At 37.3% G+C, this 10,479-nt stretch overlaps 1 non-coding gene across 1 annotated transcript; it reads right to left on the reverse strand.

The window, feature by feature from the left end:
* Nucleotides 1–1,059: 1,059 nt before the first annotated feature.
* On the reverse strand, nucleotides 1,060–1,166 carry LOC132521436 (U6 spliceosomal RNA). The gene has a single exon (XR_009540883.1). It is a non-coding gene; the product is annotated as a U6 spliceosomal RNA (small nuclear RNA).
* Between the last annotated feature and the right edge of the window lie 9,313 nt (nucleotides 1,167–10,479).

Genomic DNA, 10,479 nt, shown 5'->3' on the forward strand with positions numbered 1-10,479 from the left:
ATAACCCACACACCTAAGATATGGAACATTTCCATCCCTCTAGAAGGTTTGCTTATGTGGCTTCCTAGCATCCTCTCCATAGTAACATCCCAAAAAGCAACTCTTCTGATTTCTTTGATGTATTTCTGGATTCTCTCTGCTAAAATTTGTTAAGGATATTTGGATCTATGCCCATGAATTATATTGGTCTATAAATTAAACTGTCTTTTAATGTGCTTGTCTTGTTTTGGTATTAGGATTATTCTGGCTTCAAAAAAAAGTTGAAAGATACTTCCCTTCTGTTTTCTGAAAGAGTTTATGTAATAATGGTATTACCGTTTTCCCAAATATTTAATAGAAATCATCACCGTAACTATCTGCACCTTGAGTTTTGATGGTGGGTAGGTTTGCAGCAATGAATTCACATTGTTTAATAGATACGTGCTTATCAAGATTTTCTATTTCTTTGTGGGTATTTTTTTTTACATCTTTATTGGAGTATAATTGCTTTACAATGGTGTGTTAGTTTCTGCTTTATAATAAAGTGAATCAGTTATACATATACATATGTTCCCATATCTCTTCCCTCTTGCATCTCCCTCCCTCCCATCCTCCCTATCCCACCCTTCTAGGTGGTCACAAAGCACCGAGCTGATCTCCCTGTGCTATGCGGCTGCTTCCCACTAGCTATCTATTTTACGTTTGGTAGTATATATATGTCCATGCCACTCTCTCACTTTGTCACAGCTTCCCCTTCCCCTTCCCCGTATCCTCAAGTCCATTCTCTAGTAGGTCTGTGTCTTTATTCCTGTCTTACCCCTAGGTTCTTCATGATATTTTTTTTTCTTAAATTCCATATATATGTGTTAGCATACGGTATTTGTCTTTCTCTTTCTGACTTACTTCACTCTGTATGACAGACTCTAGGTCCATCCACCTCATTACAAATAGCTCAATTTCGTTTCTTTTTATGGCTGAGTAATATTCCATTGTATATATGTGCCACATCTTCTTTATCCATTCATCCGATGATGGACACTTAAGTTGTTTCCATGTCCTGGCTATTGTAAATAGAGCTGCAAAAATATGGAACACTTCACGAATTTGTGTGTCATCTTTGTGCAGGGGCCATGCTAATCTTCTCTGTATCGTTCCAATTTTAGTATATGTGCTGCTGAAGTGAGCACTGTGGGTATGTTTTGATAGTTTGTGTCTTTCAATAAATTTTCCATCTAAGGGGACTTCCCTGTGGCTCAGTGGTTAAGAATCCACCTGCTAATGTAGGGGACACGGGTTCGAGCCCTGGTCCGGGAAGATCCCACATGTCGTGGAACAACTGAGACAATGCACCACAACTACTGAGCCTGTGCTCTAGAGCCTATAAGCCACAACTACTGAGCCAGCATGCCACAAGAGTAGCCCCCTCTCTCTGCAACTAGAGAAAGCCTGCACGCAGCAACGAAAACCCAACGTGGCCAAAAGTAAATAAATAAATAAATTTATTTTAAAAAATTTCCATCTAAATTGTCAAACGTATCGGCACAGAGTTATTAACAAAATTGCCTTATCGTGTTTTAATGTTTGTAAGATCAGTAGGGCTATTCTCTCTTTCATTCCTAATATTGATAGTTTGTGGTTTTTCTCTTTCATCTTGATCTACAGAACTATGGTTTTATCCAAACTGATGATCTTTTCAAATTATTAACATGTGAATGTGTTCTCTTTTTTGTTAGTTTACTTTCTATTTCACTGGCTTCCACTTTTTATTATTTTTTTTCCTCTTATATTTGGGTTTCTAGCTTCTAAAGGTAAAAGCTTAGAGTATTAATTTTAAAATTGTATTCATTGTTAATACAAGTATTTAAAGATTACAAATTTCTCTTTCAGTGCTACATTAGTTGCATTCCACAAATTTTGCTATATTGCATCTATAAATTGCTTCCAGTTGTTTCATAATATCCCACATGTCTTTCCACTTACATTACTATCTACAACTCTCAAGGATGAGTGACTCATGATGTCTCCAATACTCTAACACTCAACACGAATACTACTTCAGTAATTCCTAATATCATACCCTTGTATTCTGAGAATTTCTTTGGGGTACATACCCAGGAGCAGAATTTTTATCATATATCTAACTACCTTGCTTCACTCTATTAATCATTTGAACAATTTACAAAAAACATAGTTTTTTTCTTGATTTCCATGTAAATGGTGTTTCATTTGTGCTTAAAATGCTGGTTTTCTTCTCTTTTAGTCCACATATCTTTATTCTTTTTTCTCTGCCCCATTACAACATTGACTAGAAGTGTTAATCTTTGCCTTAATCCTAGTTTTGAAAAGACTGTATCTTAGACATTTATGGAAAGTATCTTGTAGTTTCCTTTTTTCAGCCTAAGCTCCTTCTTAGTGTACCATGGTATTCATCATTGATGAATATTAAATTTTAACAAAACATTTCTAAATATACTGAGATTATTGTATGGTTTTTCCCCTTTAATATATTTTTGTAATGATTTTTTTTTCCAAATTGAATTCAGTGTACATTGCTGGATAAGCACAATCTTGCCATAATGTTTTTAAAAATATATTGCTTTATATGTTTTTCTCTTTTTTTGGAATATATGTTCAGAAATGAGATTAACTTGTTATTTTTCCTCTCTTGTTATATCCAAATCTTGTTTGGGCATTAAAGTTATACTGGTCTCATAAAGTTGTGGAACAATCTCTGATATTTAGTTTTCTGGAAAACTTTGTAATTCTGTCCCTTGAATCTTTGGTATGTTTCAACTCGAAAAATAGCTGGGTGTGTGAGAGTGTGTATGTGTACATGTGATTATTTAACAGTAATATGTCAATTTTCTTCTTTTGATTTGATCCAGTTTTTGTAAGTTTCATTTCTCTAGGATGTTGTTCATTTATTTAAAATTTCAAAATTGGCACATACAGTTGTTCATTTTGTTTTCTTAATAGTTAATCTCTGCTTCATCTAGAGCTGTACTCCTTTTATTCCTGTTATTATTTTTAGTTTCTTTCCTTGTCATAAACATTTCATTTTACTTCTTTTTTTATCTCAAAGAAACATCTTAAAATTTCTGCAATGATTTGTTTTCTTTATTTTCTTCTACCTTATTGTGTTTTAATTATTTTATTTTATGTAACATTAAATTGAATGCTTTCTCTTTATATTAATCATATAAAGCTGACTGCCACTAACAAAAAGAACCCCAGTCAGTAAATTTCCAAAACAGAAACCTCCTTCTTTCTCACTTTATATCCAATTAACTTACATTCTGCAAAATGTTTTTCAAACTCAAACCCCTCTGATTACATAGGGCTTCAGAGTCCTTCACACAATCTTTGTATCCAGGCTTCAGGCAAAGAAAAGAGAGCATGTATGGAAAAAGCTCTTTATTCCTCAGGGATGGCAGTCATTACATCCATTCACATTTATTTTTTTTATTTTTTATGTTTTTCGGTACGCGGGCCTCTCACTGTTGTGGCCTTTCCCGTTGCGGAGCACAGGCTCCGGACGCGCAGGCTCAGCGGCCATGGCTCACGGGCCCAGCCGCTCCGCAGTACGTGGGATCTTCCCGGACCGGAGCACAAACCCGTGTCCCCTGTATCGTCAGGTGGACTCAACCACTGCGCCACCAGGGAAGCCCTATTCACATTTATTGATGAGACCTATTGTTTGGCCACAAATCTCTGTAGTAAAACTGGGAAATGTAGTCTAGCTGTGGACTAAGCAAAAAGAAAACACAAATATTGGTCAGCATTGGGCCAGTCGTGACAGAGTCCATAATTGTACTCACCAAATATCCACTTTCTCCTTCCCTCCATGCTGACCCCCCTGAGAAATATCCCAGAGACATACCCCGTCACTGTACACTGCTCAAAGTCCAGGATCTTCAGGTGATTTGCTGTCCTTTTCTTCAGATTTGAACATGATTCCTGTTCCAGCAGCCAATAAGTAATACAACTAGTTATCTGTTCCCTTCCACACACATTGCACAGTGTTAAAACCAGGGACAAAAAAAAAACCACTCCACAAGCTCTGATTCAGAAAGGGGAAGAATAGGAGACCTAAAACAACCATTATTCTGTGTTAATTCAAAAATCCTCCTGAGCAATCTTAACAGGGACAGTACCCTCCTGTCCCTATCTTGGAGGTGTGAGAAGTTCTTTGCATTCTTAGAATCAAGTAGGTTTTGATTCTACTCTGGAGGGGAGTCTTCTTCTATCTGTGGTTCTCTGGGGCCCCAGACTCTAATTACTGTTAAATTATTCCTCTGTCTGTTGTCAGTCCCACTTTCTTTTCTATTTCATCAGCGTCACCAAGGATAAGGTAGCAAAGCCCTCTTTGACTTTGTCAGCGGCTGCTGACCTCCATAATACTCCCCTGTCCTTTGTAGCCCATCCCTGCTCCAGGTTAGTGGGTCAAGAATTACCAGAATTTGTTCCCCACTAGTCAGTCTGTTTTGACCACAATCTCTTATCCCATTGGAGCTCTGGATTAGGGCTAGGACAGGATTTTACTTACTTTCCCAGTGGACTTGTCTCTCCAGTGTGTAGTGGGTGGTGTGGTACTTGCTCCCCTAGATCCCTCCTTGCTAGGTTGCAGTGGCTTGGCTGCTTTCTTGTCCTCAAAGTGGCAGATGTTGAAAGGGAGCCCTCTCTATAGAGCTACTATCTCCACATTCTGTTGATTACTCCCTCCCCTCTCCTCTTCAGTTCAGGAGTAATAATGGCTCTCTGCTCTTCCTCACCCCAGGGTCAGTTTACCATCCCTCTTTGGATTTCCTTAACCCTACCTATACCTTGGTAAACATGTCTTTATCCAACTCTCCTTGATTGCCTTATTTGAGCACACCCACTTACTCTTATTGAGACATAAAGGATGATGTAAGCAAATCTGACTTTGAATTCCAACTCTGCCACTTGCTTTAAAAACAAGTTTTGTGACGCAGTTAGTGATTATTTTGCATAAAATTGTTTTGCATGATATAATACTAACAGTATTTCTTGTGCTTGAGCCAAACTAAAAATATATATAGCACATGAGTTTGTTGTGGTAGGAAGGGAAACTTCCACATTTTAAAATAATGTTTAGTTTTGGTTCTCCCAAAAAGCAGAGCTTGAGACAGTCTTACATGTGTGAAGTGATCCTAGGGAACGAGAGTTGCGGAATTGCAAGAGTAAACTGGGAAAGGAAGACTAATCCAAAGGTGCATTATTGATTTGGTTCTGCTATAAAAAACCAGAACTAAATTTCCCTGCAGGGTTTCTGAAGACTAAGAATATGTCTCAGAACTGTCAGTCTAAGGACATTTGAGAGAGGGATTTTTATCCCCTGACTCCTGTCTCTCTAGCTGTTCCAGAAAGGCTGCGTCAGCTCCCACAGCATCCTGTATTGAGACATAAGAGAAGCCCTAGGGCAAAAAGCAAGAAATGAGGAACTGTTAAGCTATATCTGAAGACTGCTGGTTGTCACAGCGATAGCCAGAGCCAAAAGGTGGTGGGAATTTTTAAATTGGCATAAAAGTTGTCCAACCTATTACCACCCCTCAACTTGGTAATTTACATAAGCAGAGGTCAATTTACAAATGTTTGTTCAATGAGAACATGCAAACTATTCTTTCATAGTCGCTTTAGATTTCATTCATTTTGATAACTACAAAATTGTCAAACTCTCATTCAAGTAAGAATTCTGATTTTTGAGCTAGGAACCTTGATGCCGGAGGAGACTACGAGGATTGTTCTCTGGGCGCCAAGACACATACTGTTCAAATAAACTGTGACAGTCATAAATGCTTCCTCTAAAACTTTATGGCTTCCATTAGTTTTGCGTATTGATCCAGACTTGCATTTTCCATTTGTTTGATTATTATCATATTTTCTTTTGTGATTGTAAAAATGTCTATAACACAGCATTGCAGAACACTTGAAATTTTTTTTTAAATGACAAATGTTTATGTGTGACTTTTCCTTTGCATAAGTTTATATGCAAATTTCAGGACTAACATATAATCTAATATGTTCTATTTGATCTCATCACTCAAATTTCTAAATTGCCACTCTTCCCCATCCCACTTCTGCCATAATTCTTAGTGGGATTCAGGTGAACTCTAAGATATGACAAATCCTCTTAAAAATAGATGTACTGGGCTTCCCTGGTGGCGCAGTGGTTGAGAGTCCGCCTGCCGATGCAGGGGACACGGGTTCGTGCCCCGGTCTGGGAGGATCCCACATGCCACAGAGCGGCTAGGCCCATGAGCCATGGCCGCTGAGCCTGCGCGTCCGGAGCCTGTGCTCCGCAACGGGAGAGGAGCCTCTCACAAGAGTGAGAGCCCCGTGTACCGCAAAAAAAAAAATAGATGCACTGTTGAGCATCTTTTCATGTGCCTCTTGGCCATCTGTATGTCTTCCTTGGTGAAATGTCTATTTAGGTCTTCCACCCATTTTTCAGCTGGATTGTTTGTTTTTTTGATATTGAGCTCCATGGGCTGTTTGTATATTTTGGAGATTAATCCTTTGTCTGTTGTTTCATTTGCAAATATTTTCTCCCATTCTGAGAGCTGTCTTTCCATCTTGTTTATGTCCTTTGCTGTGCGAAAGCTTTTAAGTTTAATTAAGTCCCATTTGTTTATTTTTGTTTTTATTTCTATTACTCTAGGAGGTGGGTCAGAAAAGATCTTTCTGTGGTTTATGTCAAAGAGTGTTTTTCCTGTTTTCCTCTAAGAGTTTTATAGTGTCTGGTCTTACATTTAAGCCTTTAATCCATTTGGAGTTTATTTTTGTGTATGGTGTTAAGTGGGGTTAGGTAGTGTTCTAATTTCATTCTTTTACATGTAGCTGTCCAGTTTTCCCAGCACCACTTATTGAAGAGACTGTCTTTTCTCCATTGTATGTTCTTGCCTACTTTGTCGTAAATTAGGTGCCCATATGTGCATGAGTTTATCTCTGGGCATTCTATCCTGTACCATTGGTCTATTATTAGAGAAATGCAAATCAAAAGTACAACGAGGTATCACCTCACACCGGTCAGAATGGCCATTATCAAAAAATCTAGAAACAATAAATGCTGGAGAGGGTGTGGAGAAAAGGTAACACTTCTGCACTGTTGGTGGGAATATAAATTGATACAACCACTATGGAAAACAGAATGGAGCACCCTTATAAAACTAAAAGTAGAACCACCATATGACCCAGCAATCCCACTACTGGGCATATACCCTGAGAAAACCATAATTCAAAAAGATACATGTAGCACAATGTTCATTTCAGCACTATTTACAGTAGGCAGGACATAGAACCAACCTAAATGTCCATCAACATGTGAATGGATTAAGAAGATGTGAGACATACATACAATGCAATATTACTCAGCCATAAAAAGAAACGAAACTGAGTTACCTGTAGTGAGGTGGATGGACTTAGAGTCTGTCATACAGGGTGAAGTAAATCAGAAAGAAAAAAACAAACACCGTATGCTAACGCATATATATGGAATCTAAAAAAGAAAACAAAACAAACAAACAAACAAAAAAACATGGTACTAATGAACCTAGTTGCACGGCAGGAATAAAGAGGTAGACATAGAGAATGGACTTGAGGACATGGGGTGGGAGGGAGAAGCTGGGGCGAAGTGAGAGAGCGGCATGGACTACATACACTACCGAATGTAAAATAGTTGGCTGGTGGGAAGCAGCAGCATGGCACCAGGAGATCAGCTCGGTGCTTTGCGATGACCTAGAGGGGTGGGATAGGGAGGATGGGAGGAGGCTCAAAAGGGCGGGGATATGGGGACACGTGTATGCATGTGGCTGATTCGCTTTGTTGTGCAACAGAAACTAACACAGTACTGTGAAGCAATTATACTCCAATAAAGATCTATTAAAAAAAATAGATGTACTTGGTTTGGTTTGGTTTACTCGACCAGTATTTAAAAGTAAAACTTCACACTTATGAAGAGCATATAAAATGTTAAAACACAACTTAATTTAGTGAAAGTGGACATGCAAATTAACTTTTTTGACAGTTTTACTGAGATAGATGGTTTGTAGAGTCATTATGCTTTGTTGCAAGTTATACGATCTTCTCTTTATAGATTAAATTCCATTTTTTATTTTTAAGACCTGTAATTGTTGAATTCAGTCTTGGAAATCAGAGATGCAGAAGCTATTAAACTCTTAAGTCATTGGGAGTACTTTAACTCATTTCGGATTAGGCACTTTTCATGTCTTTTCTCAGTACACAGGGAACATGTGCCACCTGCAGACAACTAACTTGATAACAAATTCACACTTCTAGCCTCTCCTTACACCTCACCTCCCAAGGATCACAGGAGTACCTGTCTTTTTCATTTCCTTCTCGTTCCTTCTTCCTCTCCCGCTCAAGATGTGCTTTATTTCGCTTCACAAATTACCAAAACTAATATAAGAAGAATCAGAAAATCTGAACAGCCCTGTGTGTTAAATAAATTAAATTTATAATAATAAAATTCCTCACATAGAGAACTCCAGGCCCAGACGGATTCATTGGTGAATTCTACCAAATATTTAACGGAAAAAAAAAATCCAAGAACATACAAGCTCCTTTAGAAACTAGAGAAATAGTGTGCATTCCACATCTATTTTTATGAGCCAGCATAACCCTGGTATCAAAATCAGTCAACAACTTTACTTGAAAAGAATATTACGTATGAGCATAGATACAAAGTGATAGAGATACAAATTTTAGCTTTATTGCTAGTAAAGCTGTTTGATATACATCTCTCACGTCTTTGGTTTAGAGTCACACACATCTTTATTTTAATTAAAACAGGTGTGTATTGTACATACTGTTTTATAATATTTTTATTAGATTTTATGCCATGAACATTTTTCATGTCATTAAATATCCATCTATAACATAATTTTTAGCCCTTCTCAAAGTAATGCCTATCTGTTTAATCAGTTCTGATTGGCTTTATAGAAGTACTACTTCTGAGTATTTTACACATTCCTTGTTCTGTGTATTAAAATGCACACACAATATGAAAAATTCCCTTTATAGTTGAACATAATGTTTTTTTCTTTTAAAAGTTATTTTGGTTTATTTGATCTAAGTTAATCTCTCTCTATCCTTTTTTTTTTTTTCGGTACGCGGGCCTCTCACTGTTGTGGCCTCTCCCGTTGCGGAGCACAGGCTCCGGACGCGCAGGATCAGCGGCCATGGCTCACGGGCCCAGTCGCTCCGCGGCACATGGGATCCTCCCAGACGGGGGCACGAACCCGTGTCCCCCGCATTGGCAGGTGGACCCTCAACCACTGTGCCACCAGGGAAGCCCCCAACCTTTTTATCTTTTAAGAAAAAATTTAGTACGAAATTTGCCTGGAAAAAAAAAATAGTGGTTGATTACATTTCTGTCTTCATTTTTTTTTTAATGCAAAAACCACATATTTATTAAGCATATGATTAACTTAAAAACACCAAACCAGTTTGTTTTAAAGTGCTCCTCATCCAAAACCTTGGACAAAACCATCACTCCAAAGTGAACTGAAAAAACAGTTTACAAGGCAGACACTGACAATAGGTATGGACAGGCACTACCAAAAAATGCTATTTGTTCTTTAATTAAATAATGCCATTCTCAAGTTACGTAGGGCAGTCACCTTGACATTCCTTTTTTATAAATATTCATAAATTAAAAATGTCTAGATATTCTAAAGAGCTGCAAACATTAATACCTTACAACAGCAACTTAAGTCTATTTTCGGAAAAAAGCACTAAAATCCTCTTCCATTGCAAGTCATTTATTTCTCTGGTGGAAGTGAGCAAGGTCACTACAATATTAACCTCTTTTCTAGAACAATGTAAATAACAAGGTATGCACATCTTAAATTTGGTAGGTCATAAAAGTTAGGATGAAATCATTTTTTTTGATGCAACAGAAAAATAAATAAGTAAAAATTAAATACTTTAACCCAATATTTGGTATTGACAAATCAGTAGTGTCAACTTCATATACAAAGGACAGCACAGTCTGGTTTTTAAAAAATCCTCAATGTCATGGTATTTGGGGTAAAAATATTTCGAATATTAAATGTTTCCTTTTTGCTTAAAGGAATATAATACAAACACCATCAAGCTGCGACCGTAACTCAGTTTCAGCTGGGGTAAAGTGACCATTTGGTCCATGGCACAAGTTACGTATATCACACTTCTGTCAAACTGAATGAAACCTTAGGTTTATAAGATTTTATGTTTATAAGCTACAATACACACTGACTAAGATGTCAGTCCCTCACAGTTTTTTAGAAAAAAATCTACATTTGTCCTTACAGATGTCAAAATGTTACACCATCATTTGTTCAAAAAACAAAAAGATGCACATTCATACTGTGAAGTTATTAGGAAAATACTCTTGCAAATAAACTATATAAAGATAAAATACACTTCAAAGGTATGTGGGTTGTTTTTTGTTTGTTTTATAATATTCTATAAAGTGCAGAG

The sequence above is a fragment of the Lagenorhynchus albirostris genome, chromosome 5, assembly GCF_949774975.1.
Source record: "Lagenorhynchus albirostris chromosome 5, mLagAlb1.1, whole genome shotgun sequence".
Classification (NCBI taxonomy): Eukaryota; Metazoa; Chordata; class Mammalia; order Artiodactyla; family Delphinidae; genus Lagenorhynchus; species Lagenorhynchus albirostris.